The sequence below is a fragment of the Lithobates pipiens genome, unplaced genomic scaffold, assembly GCF_037356315.1.
Source record: "Lithobates pipiens isolate NorthernLeopardFrog02 unplaced genomic scaffold, aLitPip1_a1.2 Scaffold_13, whole genome shotgun sequence".
In the NCBI taxonomy this organism is placed as follows: domain Eukaryota; kingdom Metazoa; phylum Chordata; class Amphibia; order Anura; family Ranidae; genus Lithobates; species Lithobates pipiens.
The window spans coordinates 175,404,578-175,427,926 of record NW_027507718.1 but is presented as its reverse complement, the minus strand read 5'-3'; the positions used below and the strand labels follow the sequence as shown (position 1 = coordinate 175,427,926).

General features: G+C 52.2%; 37 non-coding genes and 63 pseudogenes across 37 annotated transcripts; all 100 read right to left on the bottom strand.

Annotated features, from left to right (window-relative positions):
* Positions 1-60: 60 nt before the first annotated feature.
* On the bottom strand, positions 61-179 carry LOC143978884 (5S ribosomal RNA; annotated as a pseudogene).
* Positions 180-288: 109 nt separating this feature from the next.
* On the bottom strand, positions 289-407 carry LOC143978836 (5S ribosomal RNA; annotated as a pseudogene).
* A 110-nt stretch (positions 408-517) lies between these two features.
* LOC143977129 (5S ribosomal RNA) lies at positions 518-636 on the bottom strand. The gene has a single exon (XR_013273414.1). It is a non-coding gene; the product is annotated as a 5S ribosomal RNA (ribosomal RNA).
* Positions 637-745: 109 nt separating this feature from the next.
* Positions 746-864, bottom strand: LOC143977314 (5S ribosomal RNA). The gene has a single exon (XR_013273599.1). It is a non-coding gene; the product is annotated as a 5S ribosomal RNA (ribosomal RNA).
* Positions 865-973: 109 nt separating this feature from the next.
* Positions 974-1,092, bottom strand: LOC143977041 (5S ribosomal RNA). The gene has a single exon (XR_013273327.1). It is a non-coding gene; the product is annotated as a 5S ribosomal RNA (ribosomal RNA).
* A 109-nt stretch (positions 1,093-1,201) lies between these two features.
* Positions 1,202-1,320, bottom strand: LOC143977329 (5S ribosomal RNA). The gene has a single exon (XR_013273614.1). It is a non-coding gene; the product is annotated as a 5S ribosomal RNA (ribosomal RNA).
* Positions 1,321-1,429: 109 nt separating this feature from the next.
* On the bottom strand, positions 1,430-1,548 carry LOC143978005 (5S ribosomal RNA; annotated as a pseudogene).
* A 110-nt stretch (positions 1,549-1,658) lies between these two features.
* LOC143977937 (5S ribosomal RNA) lies at positions 1,659-1,777 on the bottom strand (annotated as a pseudogene).
* Positions 1,778-1,899: 122 nt separating this feature from the next.
* Positions 1,900-2,018, bottom strand: LOC143979734 (5S ribosomal RNA; annotated as a pseudogene).
* Positions 2,019-2,127: 109 nt separating this feature from the next.
* Positions 2,128-2,246, bottom strand: LOC143978883 (5S ribosomal RNA; annotated as a pseudogene).
* Positions 2,247-2,356: 110 nt separating this feature from the next.
* On the bottom strand, positions 2,357-2,475 carry LOC143977128 (5S ribosomal RNA). Its single transcript, XR_013273413.1, has one exon. It is a non-coding gene; the product is annotated as a 5S ribosomal RNA (ribosomal RNA).
* Positions 2,476-2,584: 109 nt separating this feature from the next.
* LOC143978111 (5S ribosomal RNA) lies at positions 2,585-2,703 on the bottom strand (annotated as a pseudogene).
* A 101-nt stretch (positions 2,704-2,804) lies between these two features.
* LOC143979434 (5S ribosomal RNA) lies at positions 2,805-2,923 on the bottom strand (annotated as a pseudogene).
* Positions 2,924-3,032: 109 nt separating this feature from the next.
* Positions 3,033-3,151, bottom strand: LOC143977001 (5S ribosomal RNA). The gene has a single exon (XR_013273289.1). It is a non-coding gene; the product is annotated as a 5S ribosomal RNA (ribosomal RNA).
* Positions 3,152-3,260: 109 nt separating this feature from the next.
* LOC143977585 (5S ribosomal RNA) lies at positions 3,261-3,379 on the bottom strand (annotated as a pseudogene).
* A 110-nt stretch (positions 3,380-3,489) lies between these two features.
* Positions 3,490-3,608, bottom strand: LOC143978217 (5S ribosomal RNA; annotated as a pseudogene).
* A 110-nt stretch (positions 3,609-3,718) lies between these two features.
* Positions 3,719-3,837, bottom strand: LOC143977904 (5S ribosomal RNA; annotated as a pseudogene).
* Positions 3,838-3,946: 109 nt separating this feature from the next.
* On the bottom strand, positions 3,947-4,065 carry LOC143979602 (5S ribosomal RNA; annotated as a pseudogene).
* Positions 4,066-4,174: 109 nt separating this feature from the next.
* LOC143979405 (5S ribosomal RNA) lies at positions 4,175-4,293 on the bottom strand (annotated as a pseudogene).
* A 109-nt stretch (positions 4,294-4,402) lies between these two features.
* Positions 4,403-4,521, bottom strand: LOC143978388 (5S ribosomal RNA; annotated as a pseudogene).
* A 110-nt stretch (positions 4,522-4,631) lies between these two features.
* Positions 4,632-4,750, bottom strand: LOC143977127 (5S ribosomal RNA). The gene has a single exon (XR_013273412.1). It is a non-coding gene; the product is annotated as a 5S ribosomal RNA (ribosomal RNA).
* Positions 4,751-4,859: 109 nt separating this feature from the next.
* Positions 4,860-4,978, bottom strand: LOC143977313 (5S ribosomal RNA). Its single transcript, XR_013273598.1, has one exon. It is a non-coding gene; the product is annotated as a 5S ribosomal RNA (ribosomal RNA).
* A 109-nt stretch (positions 4,979-5,087) lies between these two features.
* LOC143977040 (5S ribosomal RNA) lies at positions 5,088-5,206 on the bottom strand. Its single transcript, XR_013273326.1, has one exon. It is a non-coding gene; the product is annotated as a 5S ribosomal RNA (ribosomal RNA).
* A 109-nt stretch (positions 5,207-5,315) lies between these two features.
* Positions 5,316-5,434, bottom strand: LOC143977327 (5S ribosomal RNA). The gene has a single exon (XR_013273612.1). It is a non-coding gene; the product is annotated as a 5S ribosomal RNA (ribosomal RNA).
* A 109-nt stretch (positions 5,435-5,543) lies between these two features.
* Positions 5,544-5,662, bottom strand: LOC143978004 (5S ribosomal RNA; annotated as a pseudogene).
* A 110-nt stretch (positions 5,663-5,772) lies between these two features.
* On the bottom strand, positions 5,773-5,891 carry LOC143977903 (5S ribosomal RNA; annotated as a pseudogene).
* Positions 5,892-6,000: 109 nt separating this feature from the next.
* On the bottom strand, positions 6,001-6,119 carry LOC143979600 (5S ribosomal RNA; annotated as a pseudogene).
* Positions 6,120-6,228: 109 nt separating this feature from the next.
* On the bottom strand, positions 6,229-6,347 carry LOC143978881 (5S ribosomal RNA; annotated as a pseudogene).
* A 109-nt stretch (positions 6,348-6,456) lies between these two features.
* Positions 6,457-6,575, bottom strand: LOC143977978 (5S ribosomal RNA; annotated as a pseudogene).
* Positions 6,576-6,685: 110 nt separating this feature from the next.
* Positions 6,686-6,804, bottom strand: LOC143977126 (5S ribosomal RNA). The gene has a single exon (XR_013273411.1). It is a non-coding gene; the product is annotated as a 5S ribosomal RNA (ribosomal RNA).
* A 109-nt stretch (positions 6,805-6,913) lies between these two features.
* On the bottom strand, positions 6,914-7,032 carry LOC143978110 (5S ribosomal RNA; annotated as a pseudogene).
* Positions 7,033-7,133: 101 nt separating this feature from the next.
* Positions 7,134-7,252, bottom strand: LOC143979433 (5S ribosomal RNA; annotated as a pseudogene).
* Positions 7,253-7,361: 109 nt separating this feature from the next.
* On the bottom strand, positions 7,362-7,480 carry LOC143976999 (5S ribosomal RNA). The gene has a single exon (XR_013273287.1). It is a non-coding gene; the product is annotated as a 5S ribosomal RNA (ribosomal RNA).
* Positions 7,481-7,589: 109 nt separating this feature from the next.
* On the bottom strand, positions 7,590-7,708 carry LOC143977583 (5S ribosomal RNA; annotated as a pseudogene).
* Positions 7,709-7,818: 110 nt separating this feature from the next.
* On the bottom strand, positions 7,819-7,937 carry LOC143977124 (5S ribosomal RNA). The gene has a single exon (XR_013273409.1). It is a non-coding gene; the product is annotated as a 5S ribosomal RNA (ribosomal RNA).
* Positions 7,938-8,046: 109 nt separating this feature from the next.
* Positions 8,047-8,165, bottom strand: LOC143978109 (5S ribosomal RNA; annotated as a pseudogene).
* A 101-nt stretch (positions 8,166-8,266) lies between these two features.
* Positions 8,267-8,385, bottom strand: LOC143979432 (5S ribosomal RNA; annotated as a pseudogene).
* Positions 8,386-8,494: 109 nt separating this feature from the next.
* LOC143976998 (5S ribosomal RNA) lies at positions 8,495-8,613 on the bottom strand. The gene has a single exon (XR_013273286.1). It is a non-coding gene; the product is annotated as a 5S ribosomal RNA (ribosomal RNA).
* Positions 8,614-8,722: 109 nt separating this feature from the next.
* Positions 8,723-8,841, bottom strand: LOC143976685 (5S ribosomal RNA). Its single transcript, XR_013272982.1, has one exon. It is a non-coding gene; the product is annotated as a 5S ribosomal RNA (ribosomal RNA).
* Positions 8,842-8,950: 109 nt separating this feature from the next.
* Positions 8,951-9,059, bottom strand: LOC143979515 (5S ribosomal RNA; annotated as a pseudogene).
* Positions 9,060-9,168: 109 nt separating this feature from the next.
* LOC143977919 (5S ribosomal RNA) lies at positions 9,169-9,287 on the bottom strand (annotated as a pseudogene).
* A 109-nt stretch (positions 9,288-9,396) lies between these two features.
* LOC143980120 (5S ribosomal RNA) lies at positions 9,397-9,515 on the bottom strand. Its single transcript, XR_013274263.1, has one exon. It is a non-coding gene; the product is annotated as a 5S ribosomal RNA (ribosomal RNA).
* Positions 9,516-9,624: 109 nt separating this feature from the next.
* LOC143977051 (5S ribosomal RNA) lies at positions 9,625-9,743 on the bottom strand. Its single transcript, XR_013273337.1, has one exon. It is a non-coding gene; the product is annotated as a 5S ribosomal RNA (ribosomal RNA).
* Positions 9,744-9,852: 109 nt separating this feature from the next.
* On the bottom strand, positions 9,853-9,961 carry LOC143979869 (5S ribosomal RNA; annotated as a pseudogene).
* A 109-nt stretch (positions 9,962-10,070) lies between these two features.
* On the bottom strand, positions 10,071-10,189 carry LOC143978201 (5S ribosomal RNA; annotated as a pseudogene).
* A 109-nt stretch (positions 10,190-10,298) lies between these two features.
* Positions 10,299-10,417, bottom strand: LOC143980046 (5S ribosomal RNA). The gene has a single exon (XR_013274192.1). It is a non-coding gene; the product is annotated as a 5S ribosomal RNA (ribosomal RNA).
* Positions 10,418-10,526: 109 nt separating this feature from the next.
* LOC143976965 (5S ribosomal RNA) lies at positions 10,527-10,645 on the bottom strand. Its single transcript, XR_013273254.1, has one exon. It is a non-coding gene; the product is annotated as a 5S ribosomal RNA (ribosomal RNA).
* A 110-nt stretch (positions 10,646-10,755) lies between these two features.
* On the bottom strand, positions 10,756-10,874 carry LOC143977544 (5S ribosomal RNA). The gene has a single exon (XR_013273819.1). It is a non-coding gene; the product is annotated as a 5S ribosomal RNA (ribosomal RNA).
* A 109-nt stretch (positions 10,875-10,983) lies between these two features.
* LOC143976646 (5S ribosomal RNA) lies at positions 10,984-11,102 on the bottom strand. Its single transcript, XR_013272944.1, has one exon. It is a non-coding gene; the product is annotated as a 5S ribosomal RNA (ribosomal RNA).
* Positions 11,103-11,211: 109 nt separating this feature from the next.
* Positions 11,212-11,320, bottom strand: LOC143979014 (5S ribosomal RNA; annotated as a pseudogene).
* A 109-nt stretch (positions 11,321-11,429) lies between these two features.
* LOC143978565 (5S ribosomal RNA) lies at positions 11,430-11,548 on the bottom strand (annotated as a pseudogene).
* A 109-nt stretch (positions 11,549-11,657) lies between these two features.
* LOC143976442 (5S ribosomal RNA) lies at positions 11,658-11,776 on the bottom strand. Its single transcript, XR_013272750.1, has one exon. It is a non-coding gene; the product is annotated as a 5S ribosomal RNA (ribosomal RNA).
* A 109-nt stretch (positions 11,777-11,885) lies between these two features.
* On the bottom strand, positions 11,886-12,004 carry LOC143978011 (5S ribosomal RNA; annotated as a pseudogene).
* A 109-nt stretch (positions 12,005-12,113) lies between these two features.
* LOC143978847 (5S ribosomal RNA) lies at positions 12,114-12,231 on the bottom strand (annotated as a pseudogene).
* Positions 12,232-12,340: 109 nt separating this feature from the next.
* Positions 12,341-12,459, bottom strand: LOC143979107 (5S ribosomal RNA; annotated as a pseudogene).
* A 109-nt stretch (positions 12,460-12,568) lies between these two features.
* On the bottom strand, positions 12,569-12,687 carry LOC143977649 (5S ribosomal RNA; annotated as a pseudogene).
* A 109-nt stretch (positions 12,688-12,796) lies between these two features.
* On the bottom strand, positions 12,797-12,915 carry LOC143979049 (5S ribosomal RNA; annotated as a pseudogene).
* Positions 12,916-13,024: 109 nt separating this feature from the next.
* Positions 13,025-13,143, bottom strand: LOC143977062 (5S ribosomal RNA). The gene has a single exon (XR_013273348.1). It is a non-coding gene; the product is annotated as a 5S ribosomal RNA (ribosomal RNA).
* Positions 13,144-13,443: 300 nt separating this feature from the next.
* Positions 13,444-13,562, bottom strand: LOC143978517 (5S ribosomal RNA; annotated as a pseudogene).
* A 109-nt stretch (positions 13,563-13,671) lies between these two features.
* Positions 13,672-13,790, bottom strand: LOC143977760 (5S ribosomal RNA; annotated as a pseudogene).
* A 109-nt stretch (positions 13,791-13,899) lies between these two features.
* On the bottom strand, positions 13,900-14,018 carry LOC143978591 (5S ribosomal RNA). Its single transcript, XR_013273958.1, has one exon. It is a non-coding gene; the product is annotated as a 5S ribosomal RNA (ribosomal RNA).
* A 109-nt stretch (positions 14,019-14,127) lies between these two features.
* LOC143978236 (5S ribosomal RNA) lies at positions 14,128-14,246 on the bottom strand (annotated as a pseudogene).
* A 109-nt stretch (positions 14,247-14,355) lies between these two features.
* On the bottom strand, positions 14,356-14,474 carry LOC143976910 (5S ribosomal RNA). Its single transcript, XR_013273202.1, has one exon. It is a non-coding gene; the product is annotated as a 5S ribosomal RNA (ribosomal RNA).
* A 109-nt stretch (positions 14,475-14,583) lies between these two features.
* On the bottom strand, positions 14,584-14,702 carry LOC143978009 (5S ribosomal RNA; annotated as a pseudogene).
* Positions 14,703-14,811: 109 nt separating this feature from the next.
* Positions 14,812-14,929, bottom strand: LOC143978846 (5S ribosomal RNA; annotated as a pseudogene).
* Positions 14,930-15,038: 109 nt separating this feature from the next.
* LOC143979106 (5S ribosomal RNA) lies at positions 15,039-15,157 on the bottom strand (annotated as a pseudogene).
* Positions 15,158-15,266: 109 nt separating this feature from the next.
* On the bottom strand, positions 15,267-15,385 carry LOC143977648 (5S ribosomal RNA; annotated as a pseudogene).
* A 109-nt stretch (positions 15,386-15,494) lies between these two features.
* Positions 15,495-15,613, bottom strand: LOC143979048 (5S ribosomal RNA; annotated as a pseudogene).
* Positions 15,614-15,722: 109 nt separating this feature from the next.
* On the bottom strand, positions 15,723-15,841 carry LOC143977061 (5S ribosomal RNA). Its single transcript, XR_013273347.1, has one exon. It is a non-coding gene; the product is annotated as a 5S ribosomal RNA (ribosomal RNA).
* Positions 15,842-16,141: 300 nt separating this feature from the next.
* On the bottom strand, positions 16,142-16,260 carry LOC143978516 (5S ribosomal RNA; annotated as a pseudogene).
* A 109-nt stretch (positions 16,261-16,369) lies between these two features.
* On the bottom strand, positions 16,370-16,488 carry LOC143978192 (5S ribosomal RNA; annotated as a pseudogene).
* Positions 16,489-16,597: 109 nt separating this feature from the next.
* On the bottom strand, positions 16,598-16,716 carry LOC143977759 (5S ribosomal RNA; annotated as a pseudogene).
* A 109-nt stretch (positions 16,717-16,825) lies between these two features.
* Positions 16,826-16,944, bottom strand: LOC143978580 (5S ribosomal RNA). Its single transcript, XR_013273957.1, has one exon. It is a non-coding gene; the product is annotated as a 5S ribosomal RNA (ribosomal RNA).
* A 109-nt stretch (positions 16,945-17,053) lies between these two features.
* On the bottom strand, positions 17,054-17,172 carry LOC143978718 (5S ribosomal RNA; annotated as a pseudogene).
* A 109-nt stretch (positions 17,173-17,281) lies between these two features.
* LOC143976365 (5S ribosomal RNA) lies at positions 17,282-17,400 on the bottom strand. Its single transcript, XR_013272675.1, has one exon. It is a non-coding gene; the product is annotated as a 5S ribosomal RNA (ribosomal RNA).
* Positions 17,401-17,509: 109 nt separating this feature from the next.
* On the bottom strand, positions 17,510-17,628 carry LOC143976679 (5S ribosomal RNA). Its single transcript, XR_013272976.1, has one exon. It is a non-coding gene; the product is annotated as a 5S ribosomal RNA (ribosomal RNA).
* A 109-nt stretch (positions 17,629-17,737) lies between these two features.
* On the bottom strand, positions 17,738-17,856 carry LOC143976909 (5S ribosomal RNA). The gene has a single exon (XR_013273200.1). It is a non-coding gene; the product is annotated as a 5S ribosomal RNA (ribosomal RNA).
* A 109-nt stretch (positions 17,857-17,965) lies between these two features.
* LOC143978366 (5S ribosomal RNA) lies at positions 17,966-18,084 on the bottom strand (annotated as a pseudogene).
* Positions 18,085-18,193: 109 nt separating this feature from the next.
* LOC143978248 (5S ribosomal RNA) lies at positions 18,194-18,312 on the bottom strand (annotated as a pseudogene).
* A 109-nt stretch (positions 18,313-18,421) lies between these two features.
* Positions 18,422-18,540, bottom strand: LOC143977376 (5S ribosomal RNA). The gene has a single exon (XR_013273657.1). It is a non-coding gene; the product is annotated as a 5S ribosomal RNA (ribosomal RNA).
* A 109-nt stretch (positions 18,541-18,649) lies between these two features.
* On the bottom strand, positions 18,650-18,768 carry LOC143978927 (5S ribosomal RNA; annotated as a pseudogene).
* Positions 18,769-18,877: 109 nt separating this feature from the next.
* Positions 18,878-18,996, bottom strand: LOC143979891 (5S ribosomal RNA). Its single transcript, XR_013274103.1, has one exon. It is a non-coding gene; the product is annotated as a 5S ribosomal RNA (ribosomal RNA).
* A 135-nt stretch (positions 18,997-19,131) lies between these two features.
* LOC143977880 (5S ribosomal RNA) lies at positions 19,132-19,250 on the bottom strand (annotated as a pseudogene).
* A 109-nt stretch (positions 19,251-19,359) lies between these two features.
* LOC143977695 (5S ribosomal RNA) lies at positions 19,360-19,478 on the bottom strand (annotated as a pseudogene).
* Positions 19,479-19,587: 109 nt separating this feature from the next.
* Positions 19,588-19,696, bottom strand: LOC143979366 (5S ribosomal RNA; annotated as a pseudogene).
* A 109-nt stretch (positions 19,697-19,805) lies between these two features.
* On the bottom strand, positions 19,806-19,924 carry LOC143977901 (5S ribosomal RNA; annotated as a pseudogene).
* A 109-nt stretch (positions 19,925-20,033) lies between these two features.
* Positions 20,034-20,152, bottom strand: LOC143979903 (5S ribosomal RNA). The gene has a single exon (XR_013274114.1). It is a non-coding gene; the product is annotated as a 5S ribosomal RNA (ribosomal RNA).
* A 109-nt stretch (positions 20,153-20,261) lies between these two features.
* Positions 20,262-20,380, bottom strand: LOC143977507 (5S ribosomal RNA). The gene has a single exon (XR_013273783.1). It is a non-coding gene; the product is annotated as a 5S ribosomal RNA (ribosomal RNA).
* Positions 20,381-20,489: 109 nt separating this feature from the next.
* Positions 20,490-20,620, bottom strand: LOC143979537 (5S ribosomal RNA; annotated as a pseudogene).
* Positions 20,621-20,729: 109 nt separating this feature from the next.
* Positions 20,730-20,848, bottom strand: LOC143977727 (5S ribosomal RNA; annotated as a pseudogene).
* A 109-nt stretch (positions 20,849-20,957) lies between these two features.
* LOC143979619 (5S ribosomal RNA) lies at positions 20,958-21,066 on the bottom strand (annotated as a pseudogene).
* A 109-nt stretch (positions 21,067-21,175) lies between these two features.
* On the bottom strand, positions 21,176-21,294 carry LOC143977141 (5S ribosomal RNA). Its single transcript, XR_013273426.1, has one exon. It is a non-coding gene; the product is annotated as a 5S ribosomal RNA (ribosomal RNA).
* A 300-nt stretch (positions 21,295-21,594) lies between these two features.
* Positions 21,595-21,713, bottom strand: LOC143978062 (5S ribosomal RNA; annotated as a pseudogene).
* A 109-nt stretch (positions 21,714-21,822) lies between these two features.
* Positions 21,823-21,941, bottom strand: LOC143978627 (5S ribosomal RNA; annotated as a pseudogene).
* Positions 21,942-22,050: 109 nt separating this feature from the next.
* On the bottom strand, positions 22,051-22,169 carry LOC143976532 (5S ribosomal RNA). The gene has a single exon (XR_013272836.1). It is a non-coding gene; the product is annotated as a 5S ribosomal RNA (ribosomal RNA).
* A 135-nt stretch (positions 22,170-22,304) lies between these two features.
* LOC143977879 (5S ribosomal RNA) lies at positions 22,305-22,423 on the bottom strand (annotated as a pseudogene).
* A 109-nt stretch (positions 22,424-22,532) lies between these two features.
* Positions 22,533-22,651, bottom strand: LOC143977693 (5S ribosomal RNA; annotated as a pseudogene).
* A 109-nt stretch (positions 22,652-22,760) lies between these two features.
* Positions 22,761-22,869, bottom strand: LOC143979365 (5S ribosomal RNA; annotated as a pseudogene).
* A 109-nt stretch (positions 22,870-22,978) lies between these two features.
* On the bottom strand, positions 22,979-23,097 carry LOC143977900 (5S ribosomal RNA; annotated as a pseudogene).
* Positions 23,098-23,206: 109 nt separating this feature from the next.
* LOC143979901 (5S ribosomal RNA) lies at positions 23,207-23,325 on the bottom strand. The gene has a single exon (XR_013274113.1). It is a non-coding gene; the product is annotated as a 5S ribosomal RNA (ribosomal RNA).
* Between the last annotated feature and the right edge of the window lie 24 nt (positions 23,326-23,349).

Sequence of the window (23,349 nt, the reverse complement as noted above, 5' to 3'; positions counted from 1 at the left end):
CTCGGGCAATCGAGAGGAAAAATACAGCAGGTCGCCAAAGCCAACAACATAATGGAAAAAAGCCTACGGCACCTGGTATTCCCAGGCGGTCTCCCATTCAGGTACTAACCAGGCCCGAGCCTGCTTAGCATGTGAGAACAGACGAGATCGAGCGCATTCAGGGTGATGTGGCCGTAGGCGATCTTGCACCCTACTTACAACTCTCTTGACAAAAGCCAAGGTGGTCACCTCGGGCAATCGAGAGGAAAAATACAGCAGGTCGCCAAAGCCAACAACATAATGGAAAAAAGCCCATGGCACCTGGTATTCGCAGGCGGTCTGCCATCCAGGTACTAACCAGGCCCGACCCTGCTTAGCATCCGAGATCAGACGAGATCGAGCGCATTCAGGGTGATGCGGCCGTAGGCGATCTTGCACCATACTTACAACTCTCTTGACAAAAGCCAAGGTGGTCACCTCGGGCAATCGAGAGGAAAAATACAGCAGGTCGCCAAAGCCAACAACATAATGGAAAAAAAGCCGACGGCACCTGGTATTCCCAGGCGGTCTCCCATCCAGGTACTAACCAGGCCAGACCCTGCTTAGCATCCGAGATCAGATGAGATCGAGCGCATTCAGGGTGATGTGGCCGTAGGCGATCTTGCCCCCTACTTACAACTCTCTTGACAAAAGCCAAGGTGGTCACCTCGGGCAATCGAGAGGAAAAATACAGCAGGTCGCCAAAGCCAACAACATAATGGAAAAAAGCCTACGGCACCTGGTATTCCCAGGCGGTCTCCCATCCAGGTACTAACCAGGCCCGACCCTGCTTAACATCCGAGATCAGACAAGATCGAGCGCATTCAGAGTGTTCTGGCCGTAGGCGATCTTGCACCCTACTTACAACTCTCTTGACAAAAGCCAAGGTGGTCACCTCGGGCAATCGAGAGGAAAAATACAGCAGGTCGCCAAAGCCAACAACGTAATGGAAAAAAGCCTACGGCACCTGGTATTCCCAGGCGGACTCCCATCCAGGTACTAACCAGGCCCGAACCTGCTTAGCATCCGAGATCAGACGAGATCGAGCGCATTCAGGGTGATGTGGCCGTAGGCGATCTTGCACCCTACTTACAACTCTCTTGACAAAAGCCAAGGTGGTCACCTCGGGCAATCGAGAGGAAAAATACAGCAGGTCGCCAAAGCCAACAACATAATGGAAAAAAGCCTACGGCACCTGGTATTCCCAGGCGGTTTACCATTCAGGTACTAACCAGGCCCGACCCTGCTTAGCATCCGAGATCAGACGAGATCGAGCGCATTCAGGGTGATGTGGCCGTAAGCGATCTTGCACCCTACTTACAACTCTCTTGACAAAAGCCAAGGTGGTCACCTCGGGCAATCGAGAGAAAAAATACAGCAGGTCACCAAAGCCAACAACATAATGGAAAAAAGCCTACGGCACCTGGTATTCCCAGGCGGACTCCCATCCAGGTACTAACCAGGCCCGACCCTGCATAGCATCCGAGATCAGACGAGATCGAGCGCATTAAGGGTGATGTGGCCGCAGGCAATTTTGCACCCTACTTACAACTCTCTTGACAAAAGCCAAGGTGGTCACCTCGGGCAATCGAGAGGAAAAATACAGCAGGTCGCCAAAGCCAACAACATAATGGTGAAAAAGCCTATGGCACCTGGTATTCCCAGGCAGTCTCCCATCCAGGTACTAACCAGGCCCGACCCTGCTTAGCATCAGAGATCAGATGAGATCGAGCGCATTCAGGGTGATGTGGCCATAGGTGATCTTGCACCCTACTTACAACTCTCTTGACAAAAGCCAAGGTGGTCACCTCGAGAGGAATCGAGAGGAAATCGAGAGGAAAAATACAGCAGGTCGCCAAAGCCAACAACATAATGGAAAAAAGCCTACGGCACATGGTATTCCGAGGCGGTCTCTCATCCAGTTACTAACAAGGCCCGACCCTGCTTAGCATCCGAGATCAGAAGAGATCAAGCGCATTCAGGGTGATGTGGCCATAGGCGATCTTGCACCCTACTTACAACTCTCTTGACAAAAGCCAAGGTGGTCACCTCGGGCAATCGAGAGGAAAAATACAGCAGGTCGCCAAAGCCAACAACATAATGGAAAAAAGCCTACGGCACCTGGTATTCCCAGGCGGTCTCCCATTCAGGTACTAACCAGGCCCGAGCCTGCTTAGCATGTGAGAACAGACGAGATCGAGCGCATTCAGGGTGATGTGGCCGTAGGCGATCTTGCACCATACTTACAACTCTCTTGACAAAAGCCAAGGTGGTCACCTCGGGCAATCGAGAGGAAAAATACAGCAGGTCGCCAAAGCCAACAACATAATGGAAAAAAAGCCGACGGCACCTGGTATTCCCAGGCGGTCTCCCATCCAGGTACTAACCAGGCCAGACCCTGCTTAGCATCCGAGATCAGATGAGATCGAGCGCATTCAGGGTGATGTGGCCGTAGGCGATCTTGCCCCCTACTTACAACTCTCTTGACAAAAGCCAAGGTGGTCACCTCGGGCAATCGAGAGGAAAAATACAGCAGGTCGCCAAAGCCAACAACATAATGGAAAAAAGCCTACGGCACCTGCTATTCCCAGGCGGTCTCCCATCCAGGTACTAACCAGGCCCGACCCTGCTTAACATCCGAGATCAGACAAGATCGAGCGCATTCAGAGTGTTCTGGCCGTAGGCGATCTTGCACCCTATTTACAACTCTCTTGACAAAAGCCAAGGTGGTCACCTCGAGAGGAAAAATACAGCAGGTCGCCAAAGCCAACAACATAATGGAAAAAAGCCTACGGCACCTGGTATTCCCAGGCGGTCTCCCATCCAGGTACTAACCAGGCCCGACCCTGCTAAGGATCCGAAATCAGACGAGATTGAGCGCATTCAGGGTGATGTGGCCACAGGCAATCTTGCACCCTACTTACAACTCTCTTGACAAAAGCCAAGGTGGTCACCTCGGGCAATCGAGAGGAAAAATACAGCAGGTCGCCAAAGCCAACAACATAATGGAAAAAAGCCTATGGCACCTAGTATTCCCAGGCGGTCTCCCATCCAGGTACTAACCAGGCCCGACCCTGCTTAGCATCCGAGATCAGACGAGATCGAGCGCATTCAGGGTGATGTGGCCGTAGGCGATCTTGCACCATACTTACAACTCTCTTGACAAAAGCCAAGGTGGTCACCTCGGGCAATCGAGAGGAAAAATACAGCAGGTCGCCAAAGCCAACAACATAATGGAAAAAAGCCCATGGCACCTGGTATTCCCAGGCGGTCTGCCATCCAGGTACTAACCAGGCCCGACCCTGCTTAGCATCCGAGATCAGACGAGATCGAGCGCATTCAGGGTGATGTGGCCGTAGGCGATCTTGCACCATACTTACAACTCTCTTGACAAAAGCCAAGGTGGTCACCTCGGGCAATCGAGAGGAAAAATACAGCAGGTCGCCAAAGCCAACAACATAATGGAAAAAAAGCCGACGGCACCTGGTATTCCCAGGCGGTCTCCCATCCAGGTACTAACCAGGCCAGACCCTGCTTAGCATCCGAGATCAGACGAGATCGAGCGCATTAAGGGTGATGTGGCCGCAGGCAATTTTGCACCCTACTTACAACTCTCTTGACAAAAGCCAAGGTGGTCACCTCGGGCAATCGAGAGGAAAAATACAGCAGGTCGCCAAAGCCAACAACATAATGGTGAAAAAGCCTACGGCACCTGGTATTCCCAGGCAGTCTCCCATCCAGGTACTAACCAGGCCCGACCCTGCTTAGCATCAGAGATCAGATGAGATCGAGCGCATTCAGGGTGATGTGGCCATAGGTGATCTTGCACCCTACTTACAACTCTCTTGACAAAAGCCAAGGTGGTCACCTCGGGCAATCGAGAGGAAAAATACAGCAGGTCGCCAAAGCCAACAACATAATGGAAAAAAGCCTACGGCACATGGTATTCCCAGGCGGTCTCTCATCCAGTTACTAACAAGGCCCGACCCTGCTTAGCATCCGAGATCAGAAGAGATCAAGCGCATTCAGGGTGATGTGGCCATAGGCGATCTTGCACCCTACTTACAACTCTCTTGACAAAAGCCAAGGTGGTCACCTCGGGCAATCGAGAGGAAAAATACAGCAGGTCGCCAAAGCCAACAACATAATGGAAAAAAGCCTACGGCACCTGGTATTCCCAGGCGGTCTCCCATTCAGGTACTAACCAGGCCCGAGCCTGCATAGCATGTGAGAACAGACGAGATCGAGCGCATTCAGGGTGATGTGGCCGTAGGCGATCTTGCACCCTACTTACAACTCTCTTGACAAAAGCCAAGGTGGTCACCTCGGGCAATCGAGAGGAAAAATACAGCAGGTCGCCAAAGCCAACAACATAATGGAAAAAAGCCCATGGCACCTGGTATTCGCAGGCGGTCTGCCATCCAGGTACTAACCAGGCCCGACCCTGCTTAGCATCCGAGATCAGACGAGATCGAGCGCATTCAGGGTGATGTGGCCGTAGGCGATCTTGCACCATACTTACAACTCTCTTGACAAAAGCCAAGGTGGTCACCTCGGGCAATCGAGAGGAAAAATACAGCAGGTCGCCAAAGCCAACAACATAATGGAAAAAAAGCCGACGGCACCTGGTATTCCCAGGCGGTCTCCCATCCAGGTACTAACCAGGCCAGACCCTGCTTAGCATCCGAGATCAGATGAGATCGAGCGCATTCAGGGTGATGTGGCCGTAGGCGATCTTGCCCCCTACTTACAACTCTCTTGACAAAAGCCAAGGTGGTCACCTCGGGCAATCGAGAGGAAAAATACAGCAGGTCGCCAAAGCCAACAACATAATGGAAAAAAGCCTACGGCACCTGGTATTCCCAGGCGGTCTCCCATCCAGGTACTAACCAGGCCCGACCCTGCTTAACATCCGAGATCAGACAAGATCGAGCGCATTCAGAGTGTTCTGGCCGTAGGCGATCTTGCACCCTACTTACAACTCTCTTGACAAAAGCCAAGGTGGTCACCTCGGGCAATCGAGAGGAAAAATACAGCAGGTCGCCAAAGCCAACAACGTAATGGAAAAAAGCCTACGGCACCTGGTATTCCCAGGCGGACTCCCATCCAGGTACTAACCAGGCCCGAACCTGCTTAGCATCCGAGATCAGACGAGATCGAGCGCATTCAGGGTGATGTGGCCGTAGGCGATCTTGCACCCTACTTACAACTCTCTTGACAAAAGCCAAGGTGGTCACCTCGGGCAATCGAGAGGAAAAATACAGCAGGTCGCCAAAGCCAACAACATAATGGAAAAAAGCCTACGGCACCTGGTATTCCCAGGCGGTTTACCATTCAGGTACTAACCAGGCCCGACCCTGCTTAGCATCCGAGATCAGACGAGATCGAGCGCATTCAGGGTGATGTGGCCGTAAGCGATCTTGCACCCTACTTACAACTCTCTTGACAAAAGCCAAGGTGGTCACCTCGGGCAATCGAGAGAAAAAATACAGCAGGTCACCAAAGCCAACAACATAATGGAAAAAAGCCTACGGCACCTGGTATTCCCAGGCGGACTCCCATCCAGGTACTAACCAGGCCCGACCCTGCATAGCATCCGAGATCAGACGAGATCGAGCGCATTAAGGGTGATGTGGCCGCAGGCAATTTTGCACCCTACTTACAACTCTCTTGACAAAAGCCAAGGTGGTCACCTCGGGCAATCGAGAGGAAAAATACAGCAGGTCGCCAAAGCCAACAACATAATGGTGAAAAAGCCTACGGCACCTGGTATTCCCAGGCAGTCTCCCATCCAGGTACTAACCAGGCCCGACCCTGCTTAGCATCAGAGATCAGATGAGATCGAGCGCATTCAGGGTGATGTGGCCATAGGTGATCTTGCACCCTACTTACAACTCTCTTGACAAAAGCCAAGGTGGTCACCTCGGGCAATCGAGAGGAAAAATACAGCAGGTCGCCAAAGCCAACAACATAATGGAAAAAAGCCTACGGCACATGGTATTCCCAGGCGGTCTCTCATCCAGTTACTAACAAGGCCCGACCCTGCTTAGCATCCGAGATCAGAAGAGATCAAGCGCATTCAGGGTGATGTGGCCATAGGCGATCTTGCACCCTACTTACAACTCTCTTGACAAAAGCCAAGGTGGTCACCTCGGGCAATCGAGAGGAAAAATACAGCAGGTCGCCAAAGCCAACAACATAATGGAAAAAAGCCTACGGCACCTGGTATTCCCAGGCGGTCTCCCATTCAGGTACTAACCAGGCCCGAGCCTGCTTAGCATGTGAGAACAGACGAGATCGAGCGCATTCAGGGTGATGTGGCCGTAGGCGATCTTGCACCCTACTTACAACTCTCTTGACAAAAGCCAAGGTGGTCACCTCGGGCAATCGAGAGGAAAAATACAGCAGGTCGCCAAAGCCAACAACATAATGGAAAAAAGCCCATGGCACCTGGTATTCCCAGGCGGTCTGCCATCCAGGTACTAACCAGGCCCGACCCTGCTTAGCATCCGAGATCAGAAGAGATCGAGCGCATTCAGGGTGATGTGGCCGTAGGCGATCTTGCACCATACTTACAACTCTCTTGACAAAAGCCAAGGTGGTCACCTCGGGGAATCGAGAGGAAAAATACAGCAGGTCGCCAAAGCCAACAACATAATGGAAAAAAAGCCGACGGCACCTGGTATTCCCAGGCGGTCTCCCATCCAGGTACTAACCAGGCCAGACCCTGCTTAGCATCCGAGATCAGATGAGATCGAGCGCATTCAGGGTGATGTGGCCGTAGGCGATCTTGCCCCCTACTTACAACTCTCTTGACAAAAGCCAAGGTGGTCACCTCGGGCAATCGAGAGGAAAAATACAGCAGGTCGCCAAAGCCAACAACATAATGGAAAAAAGCCTACGGCACCTGCTATTCCCAGGCGGTCTCCCATCCAGGTACTAACCAGGCCCGACCCTGCTTAACATCCGAGATCAGACAAGATCGAGCGCATTCAGAGTGTTCTGGCCGTAGGCGATCTTGCACCCTATTTACAACTCTCTTGACAAAAGCCAAGGTGGTCACCTCGAGAGGAAAAATACAGCAGGTCGCCAAAGCCAACAACATAATGGAAAAAAGCCTACGGCACCTGGTATTCCCAGGCGGTCTCCCATCCAGGTACTAACCAGGCCCGACCCTGCTAAGGATCCGAAATCAGACGAGATTGAGCGCATTCAGGGTGATGTGGCCACAGGCAATCTTGCACCCTACTTACAACTCTCTTGACAAAAGCCAAGGTGGTCACCTCGGGCAATCGAGAGGAAAAATACAGCAGGTCGCCAAAGCCAACAACATAATGGAAAAAAGCCTATGGCACCTAGTATTCCCAGGCGGTCTCCCATCCAGGTACTAACCAGGCCCGACCCTGCTTAGCATCCGAGATCAGACGAGATCGAGCGCATTCAGGGTGATGTGGCCGTAGGCGATCTTGCACCATACTTACAACTCTCTTGACAAAAGCCAAGGTGGTCACCTCGGGCAATCGAGAGGAAAAATACAGCAGGTCGCCAAAGCCAACAACATAATGGAAAAAAGCCCATGGCACCTGGTATTCCCAGGCGGTCTGCCATCCAGGTACTAACCAGGCCCGACCCTGCTTAGCATCCGAGATCAGACGAGATCGAGCGCATTCAGGGTGATGTGGCCGTAGGCGATCTTGCACCATACTTACAACTCTCTTGACAAAAGCCAAGGTGGTCACCTCGGGCAATCGAGAGGAAAAATACAGCAGGTCGCCAAAGCCAACAACATAATGGAAAAAAAGCCGACGGCACCTGGTATTCCCAGGCGGTCTCCCATCCAGGTACTAACCAGGCCAGACCCTGCTTAGCATCCGAGATCAGATGAGATCGAGCGCATTCAGGGTGATGTGGCCGTAGGCGATCTTGCCCCCTACTTACAACTCTCTTGACAAAAGCCAAGGTGGTCACCTCGGGCAATCGAGAGGAAAAATACAGCAGGTCGCCAAAGCCAACAACATAATGGAAAAAAGCCTACGGCACCTGCTATTCCCAGGCGGTCTCCCATCCAGGTACTAACCAGGCCCGACCCTGCTTAACATCCGAGATCAGACAAGATCGAGCGCATTCAGAGTGTTCTGGCCGTAGGCGATCTTGCACCCTACTTACAACTCTCTTGACAAAAGCCAAGGTGGTCACCTCGAGAGGAAAAATACAGCAGGTCGCCAAAGCCAACAACATAATGGAAAAAAGCCTACGGCACCTGGTATTCCCAGGCGGTCTCCCATCCAGGTACTAACCAGGCCCGACCCTGCTAAGGATCCGAAATCAGACGAGATTGAGCGCATTCAGGGTGATGTGGCCACAGGCAATCTTGCACCCTACTTACAACTCTCTTGACAAAAGCCAAGGTGGTCACCTCGGGCAATCGAGAGGAAAAATACAGCAGGTCGCCAAAGCCAACAACATAATGGAAAAAAGCCTATGGCACCTAGTATTCCCAGGCGGTCTCCCATCCAGGTACTAACCAGGCCCGACCCTGCTTAGCATCCGAGATCAGACGAGATCGAGCGCATTCAGGGTGATGTGGCCGTAGGCGATCTTGCACCCTACTTACAACTCTCTTGACAAAAGCCTAGGTGGTCACCTCGGGCAATCGAGAGGAAAAATACAGCAGGTCGCCAAAGCCAACAACATAATGGAAAAAAGCCTACGGCACCTGGTATTCCCAGGCGATCTCCCATCCAGGTACTAACCAGGCTCGACCCTGCTTAGCATCCGAGATCAGATGAGATTGAGCGCATTCAGGGTGATGTGGCCGTAGGCAATCTTGAACCCTACTTACAACTCTCTTTACAAAAGCCAAGGTGGTCACCTCGGGCAATCGAGAGGAAAAATACAGCAGGTCGCCAAAGCCAACAACATAATGGAAAAAAGCCTATGGCACCAGGTATTCCCAGGCGGTCTCCCATCCAGGTACTAACCAGGCCCGACCCTGCTTAGCATCCGAGATCGAGCGCATTCAGGGTGATGTGGCTGTAGGCGATCTTGCACCCTACTTACAACTCTCTTGACAAAAGCCAAGGTGGTCACCTCGGGCAATCGAGAGGAAAAATACAGCAGGTCGCCAAAGCCAACAACATAATGGAAAAAAGCCTACGGCACCTGGTATTCCCAGGCGGTCTCCCATCCAGGTACTAACCAGGCGTGATCCTGCTTAGCATCCGAGATCAGACGAGATCGAGCGCATTCAGGGTGATGTGGCCGTAGGCGGTCTTGCACCCTACTTACAACTCTCTTGACAAAAGCCAAGGTGGTCACCTCGGGCAATCGAGGGGAAAAATACAGCAGGTCGCCAAAGCCAACAACATAATGGAAAAAAGCCTACAGCACCTGGTATTCCCAGGCGGTCTCCCATCCAGGTACTAACCAGGCCCGACCCTGCTTATCATCCGAGATCAGACGAGATCGAGCGCATTCAGGGTGATGTGGCTGTAGGCGATCTTGCACCCTGCTTACAACTCTCTTGACAAAAGTCAAGGTGGTCACCTCGGGCAATCGAGAGGAAAAATACAGCAGGTCGCCAAAGCCAACAACATAATGGAAAAAAGCCTACGGCACCTGGTATTCCCAGGCGGTCTCCCATCCAGGTACTAACCAGGCCCGACCCTGCTTAGCATCCGAGATCAGACGAGATTGAGCGCATTCAGGGTGATGTGGCCGCAGGCGATCTTGCACCCTACTTACAACTCTCTTGACAAAAGCCAAGGTGGTCACCTCGGGCAATCGAGAGGAAAAATACAGCAGGTCGCCAAAGCCAACAACATAATGGAAAAAAGCCTATGGCACCTGGTATTCCCAGGCGGTCTCCTATCCAGGTACTAACCAGGCCCGACCCTGCTTAGCATCTGAGATCGAGCGCATTCAGGGTGATGTGGCTGTAGGCGATCTTGCGCCCCACTTACAACTCTCTTGACAAAAGCCAAGGTGGTCACCTCGGGCAATCGAGAGGAAAAATACAGCAGGTCGCCAAAGCCAACAACATAATGGAAAAAATCCTACTGCACCTGGTATTCCCAGGCGGTCTCCCATCCAGGTACTAACCAGGCGCGACCCTGCTTAGCATCCGAGATCAGACGAGATCGAGCGCATTCAGGGTGATGTGGCCATAGGCGGTCTTGCACCCTACTTACAACTCTCTTGACAAAAGCCAAGGTGGTCACCTCGGGCAATCGAGAGGAAAAATACAGCAGGTCGCCAAAGCCAACAACATAATGGAAAAAAGCCTACAGCACCTGGTATTCCCAGGCGGTCTCCCATCCAGGTACTAACCAGGCCCGACCCTGCTTATCATCCGAGATCAGACGAGATCGAGCGCATTCAGGGTGATGTGGCCGTAGGCAATCTTGCACCCTGCTTACCTCTCTCTTGACAAAAGTCAAGGTGGTCACCTCGGGCAATCGAGAGGAAAAATACAGCAGGTCGCCAAAGCCAACAACATAATGGAAAAAAGCCTACGGCACCTGGTATTCCCAGGCGGTCTCCCATCCAGGTACTAACCAGGCCCGACCCTGCTTAGCATCCAAGATCAGACGAGATTGAGCGAATTCAGGGTGATGTGGCCGCAGGCGATCTTGCACCCTACTTACAACTCTCTTGACAAAAGCCAAGGTGGTCACCTCGGGCAATCGAGAGGAAAAATACAGCAGGTCGCCAAAGCCAACAACATAATGGAAAAAAAACCTACGGCACCTGGTATTCCCAGGCGGTCTCCCATCCAGGTATTAACCAGGCCTGACCCTGCTTAGCATCCGAGATCAGACGAGATCGAGCGCATTCAGGGTGATATGGCCATAGGCGATCTTGCACCCTACTTACAACTCTCTTGACAACAGCCAAGGTGGTCACCTCGGGCAATCGAGAGGAAAAATACAGCAGGTCGCCAAAGCCAACAACATAATGGAAAAAAGCCTACGGCACCTGGTATTCCCAGGCGGTCTCCCATCCAGGTACTAACCAGGCCCGACCCTGCTTAGCATCCGAGATCAGACGAGATCGAGCGTATTCAGGGTGATGTGGCTGTAGGCGATCTTGCACCCTACTTACAACTCTCTTGACAAAAGCCAAGCTGGTCACCTCGGGCAATCGAGAGGAAAAATACAGCAGGTCGTCAAAGCCAACAACATAATGGAAAAAAGCCTATGGCACCTGGTATTCCCAGGCGGTCTCCCATCCAGGTACTAACCAGGCCCGACCCTGCTTAGCATCCGAGATCAGGCGCATTCAGGGTGATGTGGCCATAGGCAATCTTACACCCTACTTACAACTCTCTTGACAAAAGCCAAGGTGGTCACCTCGGGCAATCGAGAGGAAAAATACAGCAGGTCGCCAAAGCCAACAACATAATGGATAAAAGAATACGGCACCTGGTATTCCCAGGTGGTCTCCCATCCAGATACTAACCAGGCCCGACCCTGCTTTGCATCCGAGATCAGACGAGATCGAGCGCATTCAGGATGATGTGGCCATAGGCAATCTTGCACCCTACTTACAACTCTCTTGACAAAAGCTAGGTTGGTCACCTCGGGCAATCGAGAGGAAAAATACAGCAGGTCGCCAAAGCCAACAACATAATGGAAAAAAGCCCACGGCACCTGGTATTCCCAGGCGGTCTCCCATCCAGGTACTAACCAGGCCCGACCCTGCTTAGCATCCGAGATCAGACGAGATCAAGTGCATTCAGGGTGATGTGGCCATAGGCAATCTTGCACCCTACTTACAACTCTCTTGACAAAAGCCAAGGTGGTCACCTCGGGCAATGGAGAGGAAAAATACAGCAGGTCGCCAAAGCCAACAACATAATGGAAAAAAGCCTACGGCACCTGGTATTCCCAGGCGGTCTCCCATCCAGGTAACAACCAGGCCCGACCCTGCTTAGCATCCGAGATCAGACGAGATCGAGCGCATTCAGTGTGATGTGGCCGTAGGCGATCTTGCATCCTACTTACAGCTCTCTTGACAAAAGCCAAGGTGGTCACCTCGGGCAATCGAGAGGAAAAATACAGCAGGTCGCCAAAGCCAACAACATAATGGAAAAAAGCCTACGGCACCTGGTATTCCCAGGCGGTCTCCCATCCAGGTACTAACCAGGCCCGAACCTGCTTAGCATCCGAGATCAGACGAGATCGAGCGCATTCAGGGTGATGTGGCCAAGGCGATCTTGCACCCTACTTACAACTCTCTTGACAAAAGCCAAGGTGGTCACCTCGGGCAATCGAGAGGAAAAATACAGCAGGTCGCCAAAGCCAACAACATAATGGAAAAAAGCCTACGGGACCTGGTAATCCCAGGCGGTCTCCCATCCAGGTACTAACCAGGCCCGACCCTGCTTAGCATCTGAAATCAGACGAGATCGAGCGCATTCAGGGTGATGTGGCCGTAGGCGACCTTACCCCCTCCTTACAACTCTCTTGACAAAAGCCAAGGTGGTCACCTCGGGCAATCGAGAGGAAAAATACAGCAGGTCGGCAAAGCCAACAGCATAATGGAAAAAAGCCTACGGCACCTGGTATTCCCAGGCGGTGTCCCATCCAGGTACTAACCAGGCCCGACACTGCTTAGCATCCGAGATCAGACGAGATCGAGCGCATTCAGGGTGATGTGGCCGTAGGTGATCTTGCACCCTACTTACAACTCTCTTGACAAAAGCCAAGGTGGTCACCTCGGGAAATCGAGAGGAAAAATACAGCAGGTCGCCAAAGCAAACAACATAATGGAAAAAAGCCTACGGCACCTGGTATTCCCAGGCGGTCTCCCATCCAGTTACTAACCAGGCCCGACCCTGCTTAGCATCCGAGACCAGACAAAATTGAGTGCATTCAGGGTGATGTGGCCGTAGGCGATCTTGCACCCTACTTACAACTCTCTTGACAAAAGCCATGGTGGTCACCTCGGGCAATCGAGAGGAAAAATACAGCAGGTCGCCAAAGCCAACAACATAATGGAAAAAAGCCTACGGCACCTGGTATTCCCAGGCGGTCTCCCATCCAGGTACTAACCAGGCCCGTCCCTGCTTAGCATCCGAGATCAGACGAGATCGAGCGCATTCAGGGTGATTTGGCAGTAGGCGATCTTGCACCCTACTTACAACTCTCTAGACAAAAGCCAAGGTGGTCACCTCGGGCAATCGAGAGGAAAAATAAAGCAGGTCGCCAAAGCCCACAACATAATGGAAAATAGCCTATGGCACCGGGTATTCCCAGGCTTAGCATCCGAGATCAGACGAGATCGAGCGCATTCAGGGTGATGTGGCTGTAGGCGATCTTGCACCCTACTTACAACTCTCTTGACAAAAGCCAAGGTGGTCACCTCGGGCAATCGAGAGGAAAAATACAGCAGGTCGCCAAAGCCAACAACATAATGGAAAAGAGCCTACGGCACCTGGTATTCCCAGGCGGTCTCCCATCCAGGTACTAACCAGGCCAGACCCTGCTTAGCATCCGAGATCAGACGAGATCGAGCGCATTCAGGTTGATGTGGCTGTAGGCGATCTTGCAACCTACTTACAACTCTCTTTACAAAAGCCAAGGTGGTCACCTCGGGCAATCGAGAGGAAAAATACAGCAGGTAGTCAAACCCAACAACATAATGGAAAAAAGCCTACGGCACCTGGTATTTCCAGGCGGTCTCCCATCCAGGTACTAACCAGGCCCGACCCTGCTTAGCATCCGAGATCAGACGAGATCGAGCGCATTCAGGGTGATGTGGCCCTAGGTGATCTTACTCCCTACTTACAACTCTCTTGACAAAAGCCAAGGTGGTCACCTCGGGCAATCGAGAGGAAAAATACAGCAGGTCGCCAAAGCCAACAACATAATGGAAAAAAGCCTACGGCACCTGGTATTCCCAGGCGGTCTCCCATCCAGGTACTAACCAGGCCCGACCCTGCTTAGCATCCGAGATCAGACGAGATCGAGCGCATTCAGGGTGATGTGGCCATAGGCAATCTTGCACCCTACTTAAAACTCTCTTGACAAAAGCCAAGGTGGTCACCTCGGGCAATGGAGAGAAAAAATACAGCAGGTCGCCAAAGCCAACAACATAATGGAAAAAAGCCTACGGCACCTGGTATTCCCAGGCGGTCTCCCATCCAGGTATTAACCAGGCACAACCCTGCTTAGCATCCGACGTCAGACGAGATCGAGCGCATTCAGGGTGATGTGGCCGTAGACGATCTTGCATACTACTTACAACTCTCTTGACAAAAGCCAAGGTGGTCACCTCGGGCAATCGAGAGAAAAAATATAGCAGGTCGCCAAAGCCAACAACATAATGGAAAAAAGCCTACGGCACCCGGTATTCCCAGGCGGTCTCCCATCCAGGTACTAACCAGGCCCGACGCTGCTTAGCATCCGAGATCAGACGAGATCGAGTGCATTCAGGGTGACGTGGCCGTAGGCGATCTTGCACCCTACTTACAACTCTCTTGACAAAAGCCAAGGTGGTCACCTCGGGCAATGGAGAGGAAAAATACAGCAGGTCGCCAAAGCCAACAACATAATGGAAAAAAGCCTACGGCACCTGGTATTCCCAGGCGGTCTCCCATCCAGGTAACAACCAGGCCCGACCCTGCTTAGCATCCGAGATCAGACGAGATCGAGCGCATTCAGTGTGATGTGGCCGTAGGCGATCTTGCATCCTACTTACAGCTCTCTTGACAAAAGCCAAGGTGGTCACCTCGGGCAATCGAGAGGAAAAATACAGCAGGTCGCCAAAGCCAACAACATAATGGAAAAAAGCCTACGGCACCTGGTATTCCCAGGCGGTCTCCCATCCAGGTACTAACCAGGCCCGAACCTGCTTAGCATCCGAGATCAGACGAGATCGAGCGCATTCAGGGTGATGTGGCCAAGGCGATCTTGCACCCTACTTACAACTCTCTTGACAAAAGCCAAGGTGGTCACCTCGGGCAATCGAGAGGAAAAATACAGCAGGTCGCCAAAGCCAACAACATAATGGAAAAAAGCCTACGGGACCTGGTAATCCCAGGCGGTCTCCCATCCAGGTACTAACCAGGCCCGACCCTGCTTAGCATCTGAAATCAGACGAGATCGAGCGCATTCAGGGTGATGTGGCCGTAGGCGACCTTACCCCCTCCTTACAACTCTCTTGACAAAAGCCAAGGTGGTCACCTCGGGCAATCGAGAGGAAAAATACAGCAGGTCGGCAAAGCCAACAGCATAATGGAAAAAAGCCTACGGCACCTGGTATTCCCAGGCGGTGTCCCATCCAGGTACTAACCAGGCCCGACACTGCTTAGCATCCGAGATCAGACGAGATCGAGCGCATTCAGGGTGATGTGGCCGTAGGTGATCTTGCACCCTACTTACAACTCTCTTGACAAAAGCCAAGGTGGTCACCTCGGGAAATCGAGAGGAAAAATACAGCAGGTCGCCAAAGCAAACAACATAATGGAAAAAAGCCTACGGCACCTGGTATTCCCAGGCGGTCTCCCATCCAGTTACTAACCAGGCCCGACCCTGCTTAGCATCCGAGACCAGACAAAATTGAGTGCATTCAGGGTGATGTGGCCGTAGGCGATCTTGCACCCTACTTACAACTCTCTTGACAAAAGCCATGGTGGTCACCTCGGGCAATCGAGAGGAAAAATACAGCAGGTCGCCAAAGCCAACAACATAATGGAAAAAAGCCTACGGCACCTGGTATTCCCAGGCGGTCTCCCATCCAGGTACTAACCAGGCCCGTCCCTGCTTAGCATCCGAGATCAGACGAGATCGAGCGCATTCAGGGTGATTTGGCAGTAGGCGATCTTGCACCCTACTTACAACTCTCTAGACAAAAGCCAAGGTGGTCACCTCGGGCAATCGAGAGGAAAAATAAAGCAGGTCGCCAAAGCCCACAACATAATGGAAAATAGCCTATGGCACCGGGTATTCCCAGGCTTAGCATCCGAGATCAGACGAGATCGAGCGCATTCAGGGTGATGTGGCTGTAGGCGATCTTGCACCCTACTTACAACTCTCTTGACAAAAGCCAAGGTGGTCACCTCGGGCAATCGAGAGGAAAAATACAGCAGGTCGCCAAAGCCAACAACATAATGGAAAAGAGCCTACGGCACCTGGTATTCCCAGGCGGTCTCCCATCCAGGTACTAACCAGGCCAGACCCTGCTTAGCATCCGAGATCAGACGAGATCGAGCGCATTCAGGTTGATGTGGCTGTAGGCGATCTTGCAACCTACTTACAACTCTCTTTACAAAAGCCAAGGTGGTCACCTCGGGCAATCGAGAGGAAAAATACAGCAGGTAGTCAAACCCAACAACATAATGGAAAAAAGCCTACGGCACCTGGTATTCCCAGGCGGTCTACCATCCAGGTACTAACCAGACCCGACGCTGCTTAGCATCTGAGATCAGATGAGATCGAGTGCATTCAGGGTGATGTGGCCGTAGGCGATCTTGTATCCTACCTACAACTCTCTTGACAAAAGCCAAGGTGGTCACCTCGGGCAATCGAGAGGAAAAATACAGCAGGTCGCCAAAGCCAACAACATAATGGAAAAAAGCCTACGGCACCTGGTATTTCCAGGCGGTCTCCCATCCAGGTACTAACCAGGCCCGACCCTGCTTAGCATCCGAGATCAGACGAGATCGAGCGCATTCAGGGTGATGTGGCCCTAGGTGATCTTACACCCTACTTACAACTCTCTTGACAAAAGCCAAGGTGGTCACCTCGGGCAATCGAGAGGAAAAATACAGCAGGTCGCCAAAGCCAACAACATAATGGAAAAAAGCCTACGGCACCTGGTATTCCCAGGCGGTCTCCCATCCAGGTACTAACCAGGCCCGACCCTGCTTAGCATCCGAGATCAGACGAGATCGAGCGCATTCAGGGTGATGTGGCCATAGGCAATCTTGCACCCTACTTAAAACTCTCTTGACAAAAGCCAAGGTGGTCACCTCGGGCAATGGAGAGGAAAAATACAGCAGGTCGCCAAAGCCAACAACATAATGGAAAAAAGCCTACGGCACCTGGTATTCCCAGGCGGTCTCCCATCCAGGTATTAACCAGGCACAACCCTGCTTAGCATCCGACGTCAGACGAGATCGAGCGCATTCAGGGTGATGTGGCTGTAGGCAATCTTGCACCCTACTTACAACTCTCTTGACAAAAGCCAAGGTGGTCACCTCGGGCAAACGAGAGGAAAAATACAGCAGGTCGTCAAAGCCAACAACATAATGGAAAAAAGCCTACGGCACCTGGTATTCCCAGGCGGTCTCCCATCCAGGTACTAACCAGGCCCGACCATGCTTAGCATCCGAGATCAGACGAGATCGAGCGCATTCAGGGTGATGTGGCCGTAGGCGATCTTGCACCCTACTTACAACTCTCTTGACAAAAGCCAAGGTGCTCACCTCGGGCAAACGAGAGGAAAAATACAGCAGGTCGCCAAAGCCAACAACATAATGGAAAAAAGCCTACGGCACCTGGTATTCCCAGGCGGTCTCCCTTCCAGGTACTAGCCAGGCCCGACCCTGCTTAGCATCCGAGATCAGACGAGATCGAGCGCATTCAGGGTGATGTGGCCGTAGACGATCTTGCATACTACTTACAACTCTCTTGACAAAAGCCAAGGTGGTCACCTCGGGCAATCGAGAGAAAAAATATAGCAGGTCGCCAAAGCCAACAACATAATGGAAAAAAGCCTACGGCACCCGGTATTCCCAGGCGGTCTCCCATCCAGGTACTAACCAGGCCCGACGCTGCTTAGCATCCGAGATCAGACGAGATCGAGTGCATTCAGGGTGACGTGGCCGTAGGCGATCTTGCACCCTACTTACAACTCTCTTGACAAAAGCCAAGGTGGTCACCTCGGGCAATGGAGAGGAAAAATACAGCAGGTCGCCAAAGCCAACAACATAATAGAAAAAAGCCTACGGCACCCGGTATTCCAAGGCGGTCTCCCATCCAGGTACTAACCAGGCCCGACCCTCCTTAGCATCCGAAATCAGACGAGATCAAGTGCATTCAGGGTGATGTGGCCGTAGGCGACCTTGCACCCTACTTACAACTCTCTTGACAAAAGCCAAGGTGGTCACCTCGGGCAATCGAGAGGAAAAATACAGCAGGTCACCAAAGCCAAAAACATAATGGAAAAAATCCTACGGCACCTGGTATTCCCAGGCGGTCTCCCATCCAGGTACTAACCAGGCCCGACACTGCTTAGCATCCGAGATCAGACGAGATTGAGCGCATTCAGGGTGATGTGGCCGTAGGTGACCTTGCACCCTACTTACAACTCTCTTGACAAAAGCCAAGGTGGTCACCTCAGGGAATCGAGATGAAAAATACAGCAGGTCGCCAAATCCAACAACATAATGGAAAAAAGCCTACGGCACCTGGTATTCCCAGGCGGTCTCCCATCCAGGTACTAACCAGGCCCGACCCTGCTTAGCATCCGAGATCAGACGAGATCGAGCGCATTCAGGGTGATGTGGCCGTAGGCGATCTTGTTCCCTACTTACGACTCTCTTGACAAAAGCCAAGGTGGTCACCTCGGGCAATCGAGAGGAAAAATACAGCAGGTCGCCAAAGCCAACAACATAATGGAAAAAAGCCTACGGCACCTGGTATTCCCAGGCGGTCTCCCATACAGGTACTAACCAGGCCCAACCCTGCTTAGCATCCGAGATCAGACGAGATCACACGCATTCAGGGTGATGTGGCCGTAACTGATCTGGCACCCTACTTACAACTCTCTTGACAAAAGCCAAGGTGGTCACCTTGGGCAATCGAGAGGAAAAATACAGCAGGTCGCCAAAGCCAACGACATAATGGAAAAAAGCCTACGGCACCTGGTATCCCCAGGCGGTCTCCCATCCAGGTACTACCCAGGCCCGACCCTGCTTAGCATCCGAGATCAGATGAGATCGAGCGCATTCAGGGTGATGTGGCCGTAGGCGATCTTGCGATCTTGCGATCTTGCGATCTTGCACCCTACTTACAACTCTCTTGACAAAAGCCAAGGTGGTCACCTCGGGCAATCGAGAGGAAAAAAATACAGCAGGTCGCCAAAGCCAACAACATAATGGAAAAAAGCCTACGGCACATGGTATTCCCAGGCAGTCTCCCATGCAGGTACTAACCAGGCCCGACCCTGCTTAGCATCCGAGATCAGACGAGATCGAGCGCATTCAGGGTGATGTGGCCGTAGGCGATCTTGAACCCTACTTACAACTCTCTTGACAAAAGCCAAGGTGGTCACCTCGGGCAATCGAGAGGAAAAATACAGCAGGTCGCCAAAGCCAACAACATAATGGAAAAAAGCCTACGGCACCTGGTATTCCCAGGCGGTCTCCCATCCAGGTACTAACCAGGCCCGACCCTGCTTAGCATCCAAGATCAGACGAGATCGAGCACATTCAGGGTGATGTGGCTGTAGGCGATCTTGAACCCTACTTACAACTCTCTTGACAAAAGCCAAGGTGGTCACCTCGGGCAATCGAGAGGAAAAATACAGCAGGTCGCCAAAGCCAACAACATAATGGAAAAAAGCCTATGGCACCTGGTATTCCCAGGCGGTCTCCCATCCAGGTACTAACCAGGCCCGACCCTGCTTAGCAGCCGAGATCGAGCGCATTCAGGGTGATGTGGCCGTAGGCGATCTTGCACCCTACTTACAACTCTCTTGACAAAAGCCAAGGTGGTCACCTCGGGCAATCAAGAGGAAAAATACAGCAGGTCGCCAAAGCCAACAACATAATGGAAAAAAGCCTACGGCACCTGGTATTCCCAGGCGGTCTCCCATCCAGGTACTAACCAGGCCCGACCCTGCTTAGCATCCGAGATCAGACGATATCGAGCGCATTCAGGGTGATGTGGCTGTAGGCGATCTTGAACCCTACTTACAACTCTCTTGACAAAAGCCAAGGTGGTCACCTCGGGCAATCGAGAGGAAAAATACAGCAGGTCGCCAAAGCCAACAACATAATGGAAAAAAGCCTACGGCACCTGGTATTCCCAGGCGGTCTCCCATCCAGGTACTAACCAGGCCCGACCATGCTTAGCATCCGAGATCAGATGAGATCGAGCGCATTCAGGGTGATGTGGCCGTAGGCAATCTTGCATCCTACTTACAACTCTCTTGACAAAAGCCAAGGTGGTCACCTCAGGCAATCGAGAGGAAAAATACAGCAGGTCGCCAAAGCCAACAACATAATGGAAAAAAGCCTACGGCACCTGGTATTCCCAGGCGGTCTCCCATCGAGGTACTAACCAGGCCCGACCCTGCTTAGCATCAGAGATCAGAAGAGATCGAGCGCATTCAGAGTGATGTGGCCGTAGGCAATCTTGCACCCTACTTACAACTCTCTTGACAAAAGCCAAGGTGGTCACCTTGGGCAATCGAGAGGAAAAATACAGCAGGTCGCCAAAGCCAACAACATAATGGAAAAAAGCCTACGGCACCTGGTATTCCCAGGCGGTCTCCCAGGCGGTCTCCCATTCAGGTACTAACCAGGCCCGACCATGCTTAGCATCTGAGATCAGACGAGATCGAGCGCACTCATGGTGATGTTGCCGTAGGTGATCTTGCATCCTACTTACAACTCTCTTGACAAAAGCCAAGGTGTTCACCTCGGTCAATCGAGAGGAAAAATACAGCAGGTCGCCAAAGCCAACAACATAATGGAAAAAAGCCTACGGCACCTGGTATTCCCAGGCGGTCTCCCATGCAGGTACTAACCAGGCCCGACCCTGCTTAGCATCCGAGATCAGACGAGATGGAGCGCATTCAGGGTGATGTGGCCGTAGGCGATCTTGCACCCTACTTACAACTCTCTTGACAAAAGCCAAGGTGGTCACCTCGGGCAATCGAGAGGAAAAATACAGCAGGTCGCCAAAGCCAACAACATAATGGAAAAAAGCCTACGGCACCTGGTATTCCCAGGCGGTCTCGCATCCAGGTACTAACCAGGCCCGACCATGCTTAGCATCCGAGATCGAGCGCATTCAGGGTGATTTGGCCGTAGGCAATCTTGCACCCTACTTACAACTCTCTTGACAAAAGCCAAGGTGGTCACCTCGGGCAATCGAGAGGAAAAATACAGCAGGTCGCCAAAGCCAACAACATAATGGAATAAAGCCTACGGCACCTGGTATTCCCAGGCGGTCTCCCATCCAGGTACTAACCAGGCCCGACCCTGCTTAGCATCCGAGATCAGACGAGATCGAGCACATTCAGGGTGATTTGGCAGTAGGCGATCTTGCACCCTACTTACAACTCTCTAGACAAAAGCCAAGGTGGTCACCTCGGGCAATCGAGAGGAAAAATAAAGCAGGTCGCCAAAGCCCACAACATAATGGAAAATAGCCTATGGCACCGGGTATTCTCAGGCTTAGCATCCGAGATCAGACGAGATCGAGCGCATTCAGGGTGATGTGGCCGTAGGCTATCTTGCACCCTACTTACAACTCTCTTGACAAAAGCCAAGGTGGTCACCTCGGGCAATCAAGAGGAAAAATACAGCAGGTCGCCAAAGCCAACAACATAATGGAAAAAAGCCTACGGCACCTGGTATTCCCAGGCGGTCTCCCATTCAGGTACTAACCAGGCCAGACCCTGCTTAGCATCCGAGATCAGACGAGATCGAGCGCATTCAGGGTGATGTGGCTGTAGGCGATCTTGCACCCTACTTACAACTCTCTTTACAAAAGCCAAGGTGGTCACCTCGGGCAATGTAGAGGAAAAATACAGCAGGTCGCCAAAGCCAACAACATAATGGAAAAAAGCCTACGGCACCTGGTATTCCCAGGCGTTCTCCCATCCAGGTACTAACCAGGCCCGACCCTGCTTAGCATCTGAGATCAGATGAGATCGAGCGCATTCAGGGTGATGTGGCTGTAGACGATCTTGCACCCTACTTACAACTCTCTTGACAAAAGCCAAGGTGGTCACCTCGGGCAATCGAGAGGAAAAATACAGCAGGTCGCCAAAGCCAACAACATAATGGAAAAAAGCCTACGGCACCTGGTATTCCCAGGCGTTCTCCCATCCAGGTACTAACCAGGCCCGACCCTGCTTAGCATCCGAGATCAGATGAGATCGAGCGCATTCAGGGTGATGTGGCCGTAGGCGATCTTGCGATCTTGCGATCTTGCGATCTTGCACCCTACTTACAACTCTCTTGACAAAAGCCAAGGTGGTCACCTCGGGCAATCGAGAGGAAAAAAATACAGCAGGTCGCCAAAGCCAACAACATAATGGAAAAAAGCCTACGGCACATGGTATTCCCAGGCAGTCTCCCATGCAGGTACTAACCAGGCCCGACCCTGCTTAGCATCCGAGATCAGACGAGATCGAGCGCATTCAGGGTGATGTGGCCGTAGGCGATCTTAAACCCTACTTACAACTCTCTTGACAAAAGCCAAGGTGGTCACCTCGGGCAATCGAGAGGAAAAATACAGCAGGTCGCCAAAGCCAACAACATAATGGAAAAAAGCCTACGGCACCTGGTATTCCCAGGCGGTCTCCCATCCAGGTACTAACCAGGCCCGACCCTGCTTAGCATCCAAGATCAGACGAGATCGAGCACATTCAGGGTGATGTGGCTGTAGGCGATCTTGAACCCTACTTACAACTCTCTTGACAAAAGCCAAGGTGATCACCTCGGGCAATCGAGAGGAAAAATACAGCAGGTCGCCAAAGCCAACAACATAATGGAAAAAAGCCTATGGCACCTGGTATTCCCAGGCGGTCTCCCATCCAGGTACTAACCAGGCCCGACCCTGCTTAGCAGCCGAGATCGAGCGCATTCAGGGTGATGTGGCCGTAGGCGATCTTGCACCCTACTTACAACTCTCTTGACAAAAGCCAAGGTGGTCACCTCGGGCAATCAAGAGGAAAAATACAGCAGGTCGCCAAAGCCAACAACATAATGGAAAAAAGCCTACGGCACCTGGTATTCCCAGGCGGTCTCCCATCCAGGTACTAACCAGGCCCGACCCTGCTTAGCATCCGAGATCAGACGATATCGAGCGCATTCAGGGTGATGTGGCTGTAGGCGATCTTGAACCCTACTTACAACTCTCTTGACAAAAGCCAAGGTGGTCACCTCGGGCAATCGAGAGGAAAAATACAGCAGGTCGCCAAAGCCAACAACATAATGGAAAAAAGCCTACGGCACCTGGTATTCCCAGGCGGTCTCCCATCCAGGTACTAACCAGGCCCGACCATGCTTAGCATCCGAGATCAGATGAGATCGAGCGCATTCAGGGTGATGTGGCCGTAGGCAATCTTGCATCCTACTTACAACTC